Genomic DNA, 14254 nt, shown 5'->3' with positions numbered 1-14254 from the left:
TCCATGGGCTTCAAGCCCACCCACCACCCCATTCTCCAGGCCTTTCACCAAAATGTGAACATATCATCACCGGGTTTTGCAGCTGGCACTCCTATCCGATTAATAAGGGAGAGGGGATTTCACACTCTGAGGAATTGTTTCAGGCTGGTTGCAGATTTAGGCAAGCAGTACTGCATTGATTACACTTGGGTTACATTTAAAAGGTTCTCTTCGCAGGCATGGAAGACAAAAACTTGTTTTTAAAGGAGAGTCTGCTGCCTCTGACTGAGTACATTTATAGGCTAGATGCAGCCCACAGGCCATGTTTGACACCTCTGATCTAACTCTTAATTCAGTGACTCTCAACCTTTCCAGACTACTGTACCACTTTCAGGAGTCTGATTTGTCTTGCGTACCCCCAAGTTTCACCCCATTTAAAGACTACTTGCTTACAAAATCAGACAACAAACAAACAAACAAACCACACACAGAGAAGTTTCACAGCAGGCTATTACTGAAAAAATGTTCTCTCATTTTTACCATATAATACAGTCAATTGGAATATAAATATTGTGCTTACACTTCAGAGCAGTATAAACAAGTCTTTATATGAAATGTTAGTTTATACTGACTTCGCTAGTGCTTTTGATATAGCAGTTGTAAAACTAGGCAAATATCTAGAGTTGATGTACACCCTGGAAAACCTACACGTACTCCTCTTGAGAACCATTGGCCTTAGTTGATCTGGGTTTTGCATATACAAATAAGAGCTATATTTGGTGTCACAAGAACTGTTTCAAGAAGTTTACTCAAATTAGTCTGCCACTAGAATTTCTGTGTGCTGTATAGAGTTCTAGGTAGGATGTGGTCCCTGGTGGTAAGCAAGGCAGACAAAGCTGGAACCCAAGCTCTGTGGAAGGAAGCCTTTTTGCTTTCTCTTTTAATTGTGGTTTTCTTTAATAAAAAGAGATCTCTACTTTAAGAGAAGATCTGATTATGTGATATATATCACATCACACCAAAAACACTCTTGTTATCAGAACACATTTATCATGTGCTCACTCATTCTTAGCTGTAGTTTTCAGTGGGATATTTTCTGCCTAAGTAGATTAAAAAAAAAAAAGTTAAAAAAATTGAAAAATATTGTATTTTTAATTGAAGCCATTTTTATTTGAATCAAACTTTTCAAAAATAAACCTATTCAAAATAAAACTGAAGTTGACAACGTATGCTAAGGCCTAATTCATTAAAATCATATAAGTGAAATATAGAAGCATGGGGAGCAGGTATTATAGGCTGGGGAAGGCTGTGCCTCCCCAGATAGCCTGGTGTGGCCCCACCTATGCTCCACCCCCACGTCCCCTCCTGCCTGCGTCCAGTTCCCTTCCTGCTCTTCTGTGGCAGAGAGGCTGGGGCAGGCAGGCTGGGACTTGTTCTCGCAAGGCCTGGGGCTGCGGGCGCTCTTGCAGCGCCACCCGCCCCGCGCTCGGGACCATGGGGCAGTAGCCGTGGGGGGGTGTGCGCGCGCTCTGGGCTCTGTTGCAGGAGGGGCTTCAGGCAGAGGGGCAGGGGCTAGCCTCCCCCCAACAGCTCATTCAGCCACCACCCATGTATAGAAGATATTGAGCAGTACATGGTTGCGGCCAAATTTAAAGAGTCAGAGCACTGAACTTATGGAAGTCACTGGCTAAACATTTGGACGCAGAGTTTGTTGAAGTACTAAGCCACTTTTTGCCCACAGTAGCCTCTTCTGTAGATACATGCCCGGCTTTCCTTAGAATGATGAAATCTATCCTTTCATGATCACTTTCATCCAAGTTGTCTTCAACCTTGAGATTCACAACCAATTTCTCCCTGTTAATCATAATCCAGTCTAAAATGGCTGTCCCCCTGGTTACTTCCTTCACCGGCTGAAACATTACCTTGTCCCCAATACATTCCAAGAACGTATTGCCCGTTTTCCCATATTACTTTTGCAACTGATATCTGCGTAGTTCAAGTCCCTCACTACTATCAGGTCTTATGTTTTGGATATTTCTCTTATTTGTTCTAAAAATGACTCATCCACCTTCTTCTGATTTGGTGGTCTAGTGTAGACCCCTATAATGAAATCCCCCCCCTCCCTCATTTTTAAACAACCTTTCTTGGACCTTAGAAGGAGTGCATATATTGATGTATAATGCAACACCGCCTCCCTTTTCCCCCCCTGCCTGTTCTTTCTGAACAAACTGTAGCCCTCTGTTCCTGCTCCGTGGTGCCAGTTAAGTCATAATTTAGATATTAATACTTTCATTTATTCCCTATACTCCTTGCAGTTGTGTAGAGACATCTGAAATGTTGAGTAACATGCCCAAGCGAGCTTACAATCTAAATAGACAAGATAGCATGGGGAAGGGACAGAAGATAGAAGCACTGTTAAAGTTACAGCAGCAACTGGCCTGTTCGGAGTTGAGTTTGGAGGGGATATGCTAAATGGAAAGAAAAGGGAAGTCAGAGGGGGGGCCAGGCAGGGGAGAAGAGGCTAAGAGGCGCAGGCGTGGAATGAAGCAGAGATGAAAAGCTTGGGAGGGAGAGGGTTGGTGCAAACAGCCAATCAGCTCAGGACAGAGAACGATTAGTCCAAACTACAGGGAGTGCTGTGAATGTCTGAAGTTCTCTGCTTTGGCTACAGCTGTTCCTACCAGCTGGAGACTCTGACTGGTTTCTCTCTGTGGTTTTCCACCGCAAGGTCACATGGCGGTTGCGAAGAGACATCACCTGAGCCCTAGTTTCCCCAGAATGTGGGGTATGTCTCGGAGTCCAGGATAGTGCTAGGTTGAGGGGTGGCCCTTGATTGGGCCCCATTTTACCCTCCTCCACCCCTGTCCAATAGTTCCAGCAGCTTTGGCTGCTTCTCCACGTTTTCTATTAACGAAGCCCTCTGTATAAAACTAACACTGAAGCAGGAGGAAAACTGCGTTGTCAGGATCATGTTTCTTGTTGCTGGAAGGGAAGCCTTCTGCCATGAATACAGAACTGCAGCATCTAAACATATAGAAGGATGGAGCTGAATTATTGCTAGGAGCACATTTTCCAGTCATTCAGCTCCCTATCACTTTTTTTTTGGGCACAGAATATTTGCTATGCAATTTTTGCATGTTTCTTCAATGAGTCTGCCAAGGTCAAATGTGGGAGTAATATCGAATATAAGAGGCAAAAGAAACAATACGGCAGGTAGTGACATATAATGTGGGATTTATGCAAGCACAGTGGTTGAATGGCATACACACCCAGGAGAAGAGACCTCTGCTTAGGGTGGGTGAAGGGACATGTCTGGATAGAGTGGAATTAAACTGGAGGAGGGGGAGGGAAGAGCAAAGTTTAGGGTGAATATCAGGAAAACTTCCTAACAAGGAGGTGTGACACAGAGGCCCCTTTGTGGTTCACTGCTGTGTGTCAGCAACTCTTGTCAGGCCTGACATACTCACGGCACCTCAGAGACTAGTGTCATGATATTTATTTAAAAAGGTGATATGCACTATATTGTTTGAAGTCACATGGACAGCAGGGAACATCACCACAATGTACCTGACTCCTATGTACATTAAACATGGTAGAATCAAAACAATGGAAAGCCCATTTGCATGAAGGGGGATGGGAAGCCCACAGAAGGGGGGGGGGGGGGGGAAAAACAGCATGAGGTCATCCTGCCTTTTGAAACAAAGCCATCGAACTTGGGAAGATATAAGCAAAGACAGAAGCCATCTTTGGCATCAATCACTAGATGGATAAGAGGCCAGAGCTCTTGCAAGCTGGGAAAGATGGGTCCTTCAATGTAGGGTGAGGTTGAAGTCTCTAGGATCTGAATATAGGTGAATATAGGCTTAGGCAAACATCTTTTTAGGACGACAAGGGAAGCCAGCCTCTTGTTCGTCTGTGGAAGGTTCTGACGGAGGGAAAATTGGCCATGGCTGGTGAGTGGCTAGTGAGAGAAACTACCTTGAACAAAGCCTGTATCTTGCTAGATCAAGTTTTAGACTTTTAGTTGCAGGTTTTCACTTTTGCTTGTAACCACCTGTCAAACAGATAGTTAGGGTTAATACCTCTTTTACCTGTAAAGGGTTAAGAAGTTCACCTAGCCTAGCTGACACCTGACCAGAGGAACCAATGGGGGGATAAGATGTTTCAAAAGGAAGGAGGGAAGTTTCCTTTGTTTAGTTTCAGTTTTGACCGGAGTGGGAAACCTCCAGAAATCAGCCTCTTATCAAGTAGTGAGTATTAGTGAAGGGAATAAATAGGTTTATGTTTATTTTATTTGTAAAATGTCTTGGGCATTAGGGAATATGGGTATTTTTTGTGTAACTAAGTTTTTGCCCAGGGGAACATCCTCTGTGTTTTGAATCTGTTGTCTGTGAGATCAGCTGGTATGCTATCTCCCAGAGGGTTTTCTTTTACCTTTCTTTTCTTTAATTAAAAGTCTTATTTTTAAGAACCCTGATTGATTTTTCCTTGTGTTAAGATCCAAGGGGATTGGATCTGGACTCACCAGGAATTGGTGGGGGAAAGGAGGGCGGATGGTTAAATTCTCCTTGTGTTAAGATCCAAGGGTTTGGATCGGTGTTCACCAGGAAATTGGTGAAGAAGTCTCTCAAGGCTACCCAGGGAAAGGAGTTAGAACTTGGGAATGGTGGCAGCAATACCAGATCTAAACTGGTAATTCGGTTTAGGGGTTCACATGCAGGTCCCCATATCTGTACTCTAAAGTCCAGAGTGGGGGTGAAACCTATGACACCACCTCTACTTCTATTCCCTTTACTTGGCATCACTTAACCCAGCATTTCACAAACTGGGGGTCCCCACCCAAAAGGGGGTCACAAGCTAATAGGGGGTTATGATATTGCTACCTTTACTTATGTGCTGCCTTCAGAGCTGGATGGCCAGAGAGTGGTGGTTGCTGGCTGGGTGCCCAGCTCTGAAGGCACTACTGCCATCAGCAGCAGCGCAGAAGTAAGGGTGGTATAGTATGGGGGGGGTTGTCACTTTTTTAGGGGAAGTGTTGTCACAACCTGAAATATTTTCAAAGGGGAACCCAGCAAAAAAAGTTTTATTTTTACCATAAGCCAACTCAGTGTGGTGTTTGAAGGAAAGGGGTTACTTACCCCAGTTAAGTTAATAAGCTTTAATCTCTTTAAAGGAGCAACAAATCTTATTATTTCTGAGTGGTCCAGGTGAGAGCTGGACATTTCAGGGCACACAGTTTTGGGGAAATTCAGGACTGGGAATGTGTTGAGGTCACCCTGCTGGTTTAAATAAAGGTTGGTGGAAGCCAGAGGGGGGCTGTAGGCAGGCAGATGGGGTCAGAGCTGCTGAACCAGGGCTGTCTAGCGTACAGATGCTCAGGGTGTGACCTGCATGCTTATCTGCTGTTGCTGGTGTCCAGGTCATGAGCTACAGTAGCAGGGCATTGTGAGGCACCCAGGATTCCGGGGCAGGCCATGACAACCCCTCACTGGTCTGGATTGCACCCCTAGAATGTGACAGGAAGTATATTAGAATGCAGAATTTTCCCCACCCATTGCTTGGGATACTTAGAAGTGGGCAAAACATTTGAGAATATACTTTAGGGAACAGCCTTGTATTGGCCCGGATTTAATTTGACTTATGAGAGATGAAAAAGTCAGTCCTTTTTCTAGCAAAAGCCAACCTCTACAACCCTTAGTTTCATAAGTCACCATTTCTGATGTAACTAATTGATCAGGGGACTGATACTAGAGAGTGTGGAAAAACAGGAGTGGTGGTGAGGTTCATACATGGAACGGAAAGAGACATACCTGAGCAAGTGTCAGCACTGTTCCCCATGCCTATCCAGCTAGAGGTGCTGAGCCACACCTCTCAGAGAGGCCTGTGCCTTGATGCCAGAGATCATGTAAGAGTTACTGAACCACAGATATCCTGCTGAGATAGAGATACCCACAGAGCTTGTCCCCTCACATCAGCCACACAAACAAGAGTTGCTGAGCCAGCAACTCTGGACCTTTACTGAAGAGCAGTAAGCTAGATATTCTTAATCAGTAACTTCACAGTGGCTTGTTCCTCGAGATCAGGTTGGCAAGGTATAGACACTAAGCCAGTCAACCTCAAAGACTGGTGCCTCGGATTCATCCCAGCAAGCTAGATGTGGAAAACTAGTCAACAAAAGACCAAGCCCAAGAGAAGGAGAAGGGCAACTCCACAACCAAGGGGAAGAAATATGTCAGCTCTTCTGCAGTTGTTACTGCCTTCTCTGCTCAGTCAGTGACTCCATCTTCATCTGCCTACCTGACAGGCTTCACAAAAACCTCTGTCATCTCCCACCCTGCCCCTGGCACATGGAATGCTCTCCCTGGACTGATTTGTAACCCTCACATCAAGGCCCACCTCTACCAGAAGGTAGAGAAGAGATTTGCTGAAATGCACTTGAAGAATTACTGCTGTAGCCTCCACCTGCAGATAATGCTGACATGCATGTATTATTTCCAGGTTATCACTAATGAACACTTACCTCTATTAAGCATCACATGGGTCCTCTCTGTGATCCACACCGTGATTGTCACAGGACACCATCCTCAAGCACTCCCCCTTACAGCCTTGTTGATGCTTAAAATCATTTACTCAGACTCAGGAATTGAGAACAAGATACCCCCTTTGTGGGGTCTCATTTACTAACTCTTTTTATCAAGTGCAAACCTACCTCTTTACTCCCTCAAGTCCAACCCTTCTCCTGGCCTAGAGCCAATCCCAACAAACATCCTCTCTGAGCACCCTCCTCCCCAAGCAAGGTTATAGTTCCAAACAACCTCACACTCCTCAAATAAGGATTCCACTGCTCTCTTACTGGAGCTGAGTTGTGTTTCAGACTAGCTATAACCCTTAGTCAGCTTATCCCACCCTGCTCCCCTGGTTCCTTTTAAATCAGTCCCTCCACCTGCTGGCTTGGGGAAGATTAGCAGGCAGGTAATCACAGCCATCCCCTGATGCTACTGTATTCTCTGGGAGCTCCTCTCCTTAGGAGCCTTCCATCTTTAAAATCACCCTTCTTGGGCAGAGCTCCAGTAGCTTCTTACCAGCTCCAGGTGATTGTTAGTTTGCTGCCTGGCTAGCAGCTAATTGCTTACAGGATGGCTGAGATGGGCTCATTCTCCTTAAAGAAGCCCTTCATAGGTGGGCCTCTGACTCCCTTACAGGGTTAACCACCCCATGACAATGGCCCTACGCAACAGTGCTCAGTTGAGTGCAGGTACACAGCTTTACTCGCTTTGCTGAGCTCTGTGGGCATTTCTATATGGAAGCCTTCCATACAGGTGCCGAGGAAACCATGAATGCTAGTGCTATAGCTCTCAGCAGCCTGTGGGAACAGAGCTCTTAAAACCTTCACTCACCTGAATTTTTCTGATCTGCTGTAATAACTGAGTTTAAGCTGGGACTGAGTAACAGGCATAACCAGCGAGACAAAGCATTAGCACGAGCAGCTTTCTCAGCATTAATTAGGAAAGGAAATAAATGGAGTGACAGAATTAAAGCAGAACCTCAGCATGAATGACCCAATTCCTGTCTTTGTGCTGGAGCACACAGCAGGCCCTGAAGAAACAGGTTTGCTTCAAAGTTAATTCAACACTGAGCTGGAATAGCAAAGGCAAATTCCTTTACAGGCTAGCCACCACAGCTCTGATTCGCTGACCTCACTTTCCTGGATTCTTGTAAACAGACAGGACTACAGTTTCAAAAATGTGCATCTCTGTGGCAAACACATCCCCCTGCACGTATGCCTACCACTGCTGTTATAAAAAAGGGTAACGTTACCATTTCCCGATGGCTTATTTACATGGGGCTGCATGCACACTTTACTGCAGGCCTGCATTTTTAAAATGTAGGCTAACCTTTTCAATCATAACTGCCTACAGTGAAATATCTAAATTGTATAAAGGCATTTAATGAAAAGTGGCTCGATATGCAGCGATACTGAGCAGCTATGGACCCCAGTGATTTTAGTGGGAGTTTTGGGTGCTCAGTGCCACTAAAAATTCGGTCATTTTTATTTAAGTGCCTGCTTATGGATTTCAGTGCCTAGCTTTAAACATGTTGGTGTTAGAAAACAGTGATAAGCCTCTAAAATGCAGGATGCTTCTCTATATGTAACTTAAGCTCCTGGGTTTTGAAATCTCATGAGAAAGCTCCTGAGATTTCCACTTACAGTACATATTGCGTAGTGTCTTTGACACAAACTGAGTCCCAAACTGCTTTGCAGTTTTCTAGTTTACTAAGCTCGGGTTATTCTGACATTTTCTCCTTTTATGCTGTGAATCTTGTGGCCTCAATAAATATAATCAATCTGCATAGATGGGACCAAACTGATTCTTGAGTTGATGTAAGCAGATGCAATGCCATTGAGTTGTTTCATGGCATTGCATCAGCAGTGAAAATGGGCCATAGTTCTTGGCTGCTTAGATTCATGCTCACATGAACTGGCTTCCAACTTACTGGCAGCTTATCTTTGCAGTATGGTGTTGAGCAGTGATGGGTTGCTTGTATAAACGAGCAACCCAACAAGTGTCCTGTTTTTGCAAGCCCATTCTGTGGGCTGGATGGGCTCTTTAAACTTTAGCATACATCTGCACCATATTAAGAATCCCTGAGCAGGGTAGGAAAGGGAGAGCTCTCATTGGTTTTGCTGGTGATAACCAAGAGACTCTCATTTGCAGCAGATAGCTGGAAAACCCCTGAAAACCACATCTGTTGTTGAAACACAATAGGCTCCAGGCGCTCCGTGTGCCAGCTAATCCCTGGCAGACAATGGCACCAGGATGAACTGAACCATACGGAATAGGATCCAGGAGAGCTCATTAATAAAACAAGTTGTGTAATTGTCCAAAGAAATGGGTTGTTAGCAGCTTGGGTTCATGCTATTTTAGCTAACAAAAGGGCGTGTGAAGCCCCATATACATGTGGCACAGGCAGCAACAACATCATGTGACTTTTGGGGGCAGATGCTCATCTGATGTAAATTGACATAGCTATGACAATTGACACCAGGTGAGGCTCTTAGTACTCCAGGTGAGACTAGAGAGCAGAATGCAACTCATCTACCTGCTCCCCAGTGTCAGGGCACAGATGAGCTAGTCAGGCCCTCTGGGACACCTGCTGGAAGAGAGCAGGCAGGCATATGACAAAACCACGCCTCCCTATGTGATCAAACTGCTACACTGGGTGTGTCAGTCATCCTCTGTGCTGTGACGATAGTATTGTTGTCTTGGGGGAGGAGGGTTATTCTGACACCCGTGCTCTGAGCACCCTCCTACACAGGAGGAATGTGGGGAAGACAGAGGACAGCTTGCTCCATGGCTGTGGTGACTTAAGTTACATTTCTACAGGACTAAATAACTGTTGGACCTGGAAACAGGATATGCCTCCTGGGGAACTGAGCTGGATGTATCATACTTTTCTCCTGGACGGGGGTGATGAGAGGCTAAGGGGGTGTCTACACTGCAAGCAGAGGTGTGACTACAGTCCACGCCCACATACCTGATCTAGCTGTGATCCAGCTAGTTAGAATAATCATAGCAGAGAAGTCAGTGCAGCATGGGCTACCTAGTCTGCTGTCTCCCTAGATACCTTTGAGGAGCAGTAGGCGCTGTCCAGGGTTCCCTGCTTTCTTGTTAGTGGTCCCCCCAAAATTATTTGGGCCCTGGGTTTAGTGGCTCCTCCCCTTAGGCTGGGGGGAGGGGGCTTTTGATGTGGGTGGACTTTTGCCCGCCCACCTCCCGGAACTCAACAGGTATATAGCCAGGATGGCAAGTGGGGTGGTACAGCTACTGGTACCTGACCTAGCTCAATCAAAGCTGGCTACAATCTCTTCTCCTCCGCAGCAGGGACTAAGGATGCTGGTTTTCCAGCACTCTTGGGCTATGATTCCCAGCTCAAGTAGATGTACTAGTGCTAGTTCCCGTCGGGCTAGCATACTAAAAATAGCATAGCCACAACAGCACAGGCAGTAGCATGAGCTAGCCTCCATGGGTACAAAGCTGCCTGGACCTTGTAGGGATGAACTCAGGGTGGCTAGCCGTGTCACTGCTTACTGTTGCCTGTGTGACTGTGGCTACACTACTATTTTTAGTGCACTAGTTTGATGACAACTAGTGCAAGTACGTATATGCAAGCTGGGAATCACAGCCCCAGCTCCAACTGTAGACATAGCCGTAGTCTTTGCTAGGGAGCCAGCTTCAAACCTAAATTCAGAAAGCACTCTTGTGTCGTTGTTGCTTGCAGATACTCATAGGCTTCGATGCAACATCCAGTGACTCTTACAAACCTATTTCTTCTCCACATGCCCAGCCCACACCCAGAGACCCAAAGTAATTAAGACTGTTTATTTTATTGTATTTATTGTGGAAACCAGGAGATGTAAAACAGTGAACAGGATTTCCTAAGGGACAAGACCAGGTCAATAACGCAATGTTAGTATCACCGAACAAATTCTTTACATACACTTTTCTAAAGTTAGGTTGAAAAATTAATGGTAAAGTACATTCTGAAGCCTAGAACTAGCTCTGCTTTGTACGGTACGTCACGTTCAGTCATTCTGATTAGAAAAAGAATGAAGCCACAAGACCATTAGTCAGCATTAGGAGCCCATAAATAGATTCTAATCTTTTGACAAGAGATTTGTGGCCATCTTTCTAAGGACATTTTGCAATGACCAGGCATTTAAAGTTCACACCCATCTCTCCACTTAACTTTGGAGTCAAATTCCATTCATTCCTCAGTGGGCTGCTGAGACCTTTTTTTATACTCGTTTTTATACTTGGCTTTATGTACCACAAGTGGACAGATCCTTCTATTCCACAGAGGTGCAGTTCTTCAAGATAGCTTCTAAATGTGGGAGCTTCATCTAGCATCTTTGAAACCCTTCGCTACTTATAAAGGAAAAAGCTATTGGGAGAACCATCTCAGAATTAAAGGATCAGTTACTGTGTCAGAACTGCTTAGAAGGGTTTGGTAGATAATGGATAATTTTCTGTAGCAACACCTGCTAGAGTCTCTGCTGGCAGCATTCCTATGATGTATATCATCTTTTCCAGGGTTTGACACTAAATGCCTAATATTTCAAAGTGTGGGGAGGTTCCATGGGTGTGTTGCAAAACTCCACCACTGTGTGCAAAATGGGCTCTTATGTTAGCAATTACCAATTTTCTATGCACACAAGCTAGTTTACATATGCAAATGTGGGTTTCTGCAGGGGGCACTGAGCCAGCATGCACTTCTGCAGGCTCATCCGTTGCACACTCCTTTGATGATCTGGAGCCCAAGATCAGTTAGCTGTCTTCCAGCGAGGCACTGGGACTCTCCATCGAGGCCAGCATCCTTGCCCCTAGGCCGCAGAGCACTCTGCAGCTGCTACTGCTACCGCAGGGCAGTAATGGACCACATCCAAAGGGGGTGGGGAATAGCTGGGAGGCCACATAGTCACAGATACAATATCCTCCACCCCTGCTCTTTCCTGGGCCCTTCAACTCCTCTGCTTTGGAGAGAAAGGATCCCACTTCCACACATGAGCAGAGTTTCATATGGATGCTGGCATCCTGCCCCCATGCAGAGAGGAACACACCAATGCTGTTGTTTCCTGGACCCTCTATATCCAGGGGATGGAAAAGAATTATTTCAGTCACAAACAATTAGACATTGCCCATTTATGCTAAGATAATGAATATCTGCTGTTGGAGACACTGCTATAGCATAATAGTTTAACACTGATATTTCTCCATTTACTGTTCTGGGGCTAAGCCAGTGCCTAACATGTCTTTAGTGTCATCCTGTGATAGTATGGACGCAATGTGTGTATGTGAGACCCCCCCCCTTCAAAACACACACACTCACTCTCTCACCTGTTACAAACGTCTTACCATAGGCAAAAATATTAAAAGTGTTGCCTTCGTTAAGCCTGTCTGAATGGTAATGATAGAATTCCAACTCTCCAAACCTGTGACACTACACCCCATATCCATCATAGTAATAGTATGATGTGATTATGGCATAATTATGATGCATTTTGCAGAAGATGGGTCATATAAGCTGTCATCTGAAATGTTATTTGCATGATATGATTATCATATTTGTATGCATGTATCATTTTGGTATCTGAAGTTCTGAATATTGATTATGGATCTGTATTTCAAATGGGCTTACTCTGGAGAACACCCACAGCCGGCCTTTCGGGTACAACAATGAAGAAGCCAGAGCGTGTTAATGGCTCGTCAACAAAGACAATGGGCTGTGGAATAGCTTAGCCTTCCTGTGGATGTTTCGGCTAGCCTGTAAGTAATGGCTGCTATGACTCTGCAAGGGCAGGTGACCAGACCACATGACTCTGGACCCCATTTTGGGTGCCTGTATTTTTCCACAAACTGGGCAGGGAACTGCTTTTAGAACAGGGGTCGGCAACGTTTGGCACGCGGCTCGCCAGGGTAAGCACCCTGGCAGGCCGGGCCAGTTTATTTACCTGCTGACGCAGCAGGTTCGGCTGATCGCGGCCCCCACTGGCTGCGGCTCGCCATCCCGGGCCAATGGGGGCGGCGAGAAGCGGCGTGGGCGAGGGATGTGCTGGCCGCGGCTTCCCATTGGCCCAGGACAGTGAACCGCGGGCAGTGGGGGCTGCGATCAGTCAAACCTGCCACGTCAGCAGGTAAATAAACTGGCCCGGCCAGCCAGGGTGCTTACCCTGGTGAGCCGCGAGCCAAACGTTGCTGACCCCTGTTTTAGAACAAAGGGTTCCCACCATATGCTAAAGCTATATAAGGCAGGGAGTGACCTCATCTGTTGTTCTTCACTCCCCCACAACTCAACACCTAAGAGAAGCTCCCAAGGAAAAGGACTTGGAACAGGGGTGGGGATCCCAAGCTGCAAAGCAAGTGCAGCTTGTGCCTTAAGAATCTGCAAGTCTGCTAGTATCATCAGTCACAGTGAGAAATTGCTAATTCATATCCAATCTTTCTAGTACCTTAGGCTTAGTTTGCGTTGTTTATTTACTAGGTTATCTGCTTTGATCTGGTTGCTATCACTTATAATCACTTAAAATCTATCTTTGTGTAGTTAATAAACTTTTGTGTTTTAATCTAAACCAGTGTGCCCTTGACTGAAGTGCCTGGGGAAAATCTCAGCTTGGTTTAACACAAGTGTATTGTGCATATTCCTCTCCACATTGAGCGAGAGGCGAACTGAGTAATACATTCTTACGGGTTGGGGTTTTGACCAGGGCAGGACGGTACAGCGCTGGGGTCCTAGGCTGGAGAGCTGGGGGTTATTTTGGCTGCAGCCTCTCTATTTGTTGGTTCATGCAGTGGCTGGCCAAAGCTTGCATGCAACTGCAGCTGGGTGTGTCCCTGCCTGTCTGAATGCTGGTGGGAGTGTAGGACCGGGAGCGGTCTATAACCTGTCATAGCAGCACGGTGCTGAGAGGGGCCCCAGGCTGGTGAGTCAGAGGGTTCATTGGTACCCCAGTTCCACATGGCAGCCCAGAGGGAACCCATCACACCTTCTTTGCCAGGGTCTGACTTAAGATACATTACAAACACTGGGAAAACAGAGCTGCTTGGAAAGCACAAAGGGGAAAAGTAACTGGTCACTGCCTTTCAAAATAACTGATGCTGTGTTTTATTTCATTTTGGGTATTTCATCATCCTAAGCCCAGCTATACTCCTTTGCTTTTTCTTTTAAATACCTACACTGGCCAAGATGGGTAACTACATTTAGGCTCTTAAATATATATTGAAGCTTTGTAATAAGTGGCCTGATTTTCAAGACAGCTGAATACCTGCAGCTGCCACTCACTCCCGAGGGACTCAGGAGCTCAGCACTTGGAAATAAGGCCAGCTGCCAACCTGGATAAAGATAGACTTAGGAGTATAACTTTAGGCATCTATTTTTGAAAAATTTGGCCTCTGTCTATATCACAAGTACAAATACATTACATACAAAAATAAAACCAACTAGCGAAAGGTGAGATGTAAAAGACTCCTTCAGATCCCACTGGTTTTCCAAACCCTGAACTGAAATATCAGGTGGCACACTACTATCATTATTCCTAAACTCAAGGGGCTGGATGGCCTTGCACCTTGTGTATTCATTTACACACGTGCAAAGAGGGTGTAAAACACCCATTCTGATTGGGTAGTACTTGGCACTCACTTCGCAAAGCTGTAAATGGTTACACACGGAGACAGGCAGTGGAGAATCAAGTCCAATATATTGATGGTGCTTGTACTTT

This window comes from Terrapene carolina, unplaced genomic scaffold, assembly GCF_002925995.2.
Source record: "Terrapene carolina triunguis isolate 2854851 unplaced genomic scaffold, T_m_triunguis-2.0 Scaffold789, whole genome shotgun sequence".
NCBI lineage: Eukaryota > Metazoa > Chordata > Testudines > Emydidae > Terrapene > Terrapene triunguis.
This window is presented reverse-complemented; position numbering follows the sequence as displayed.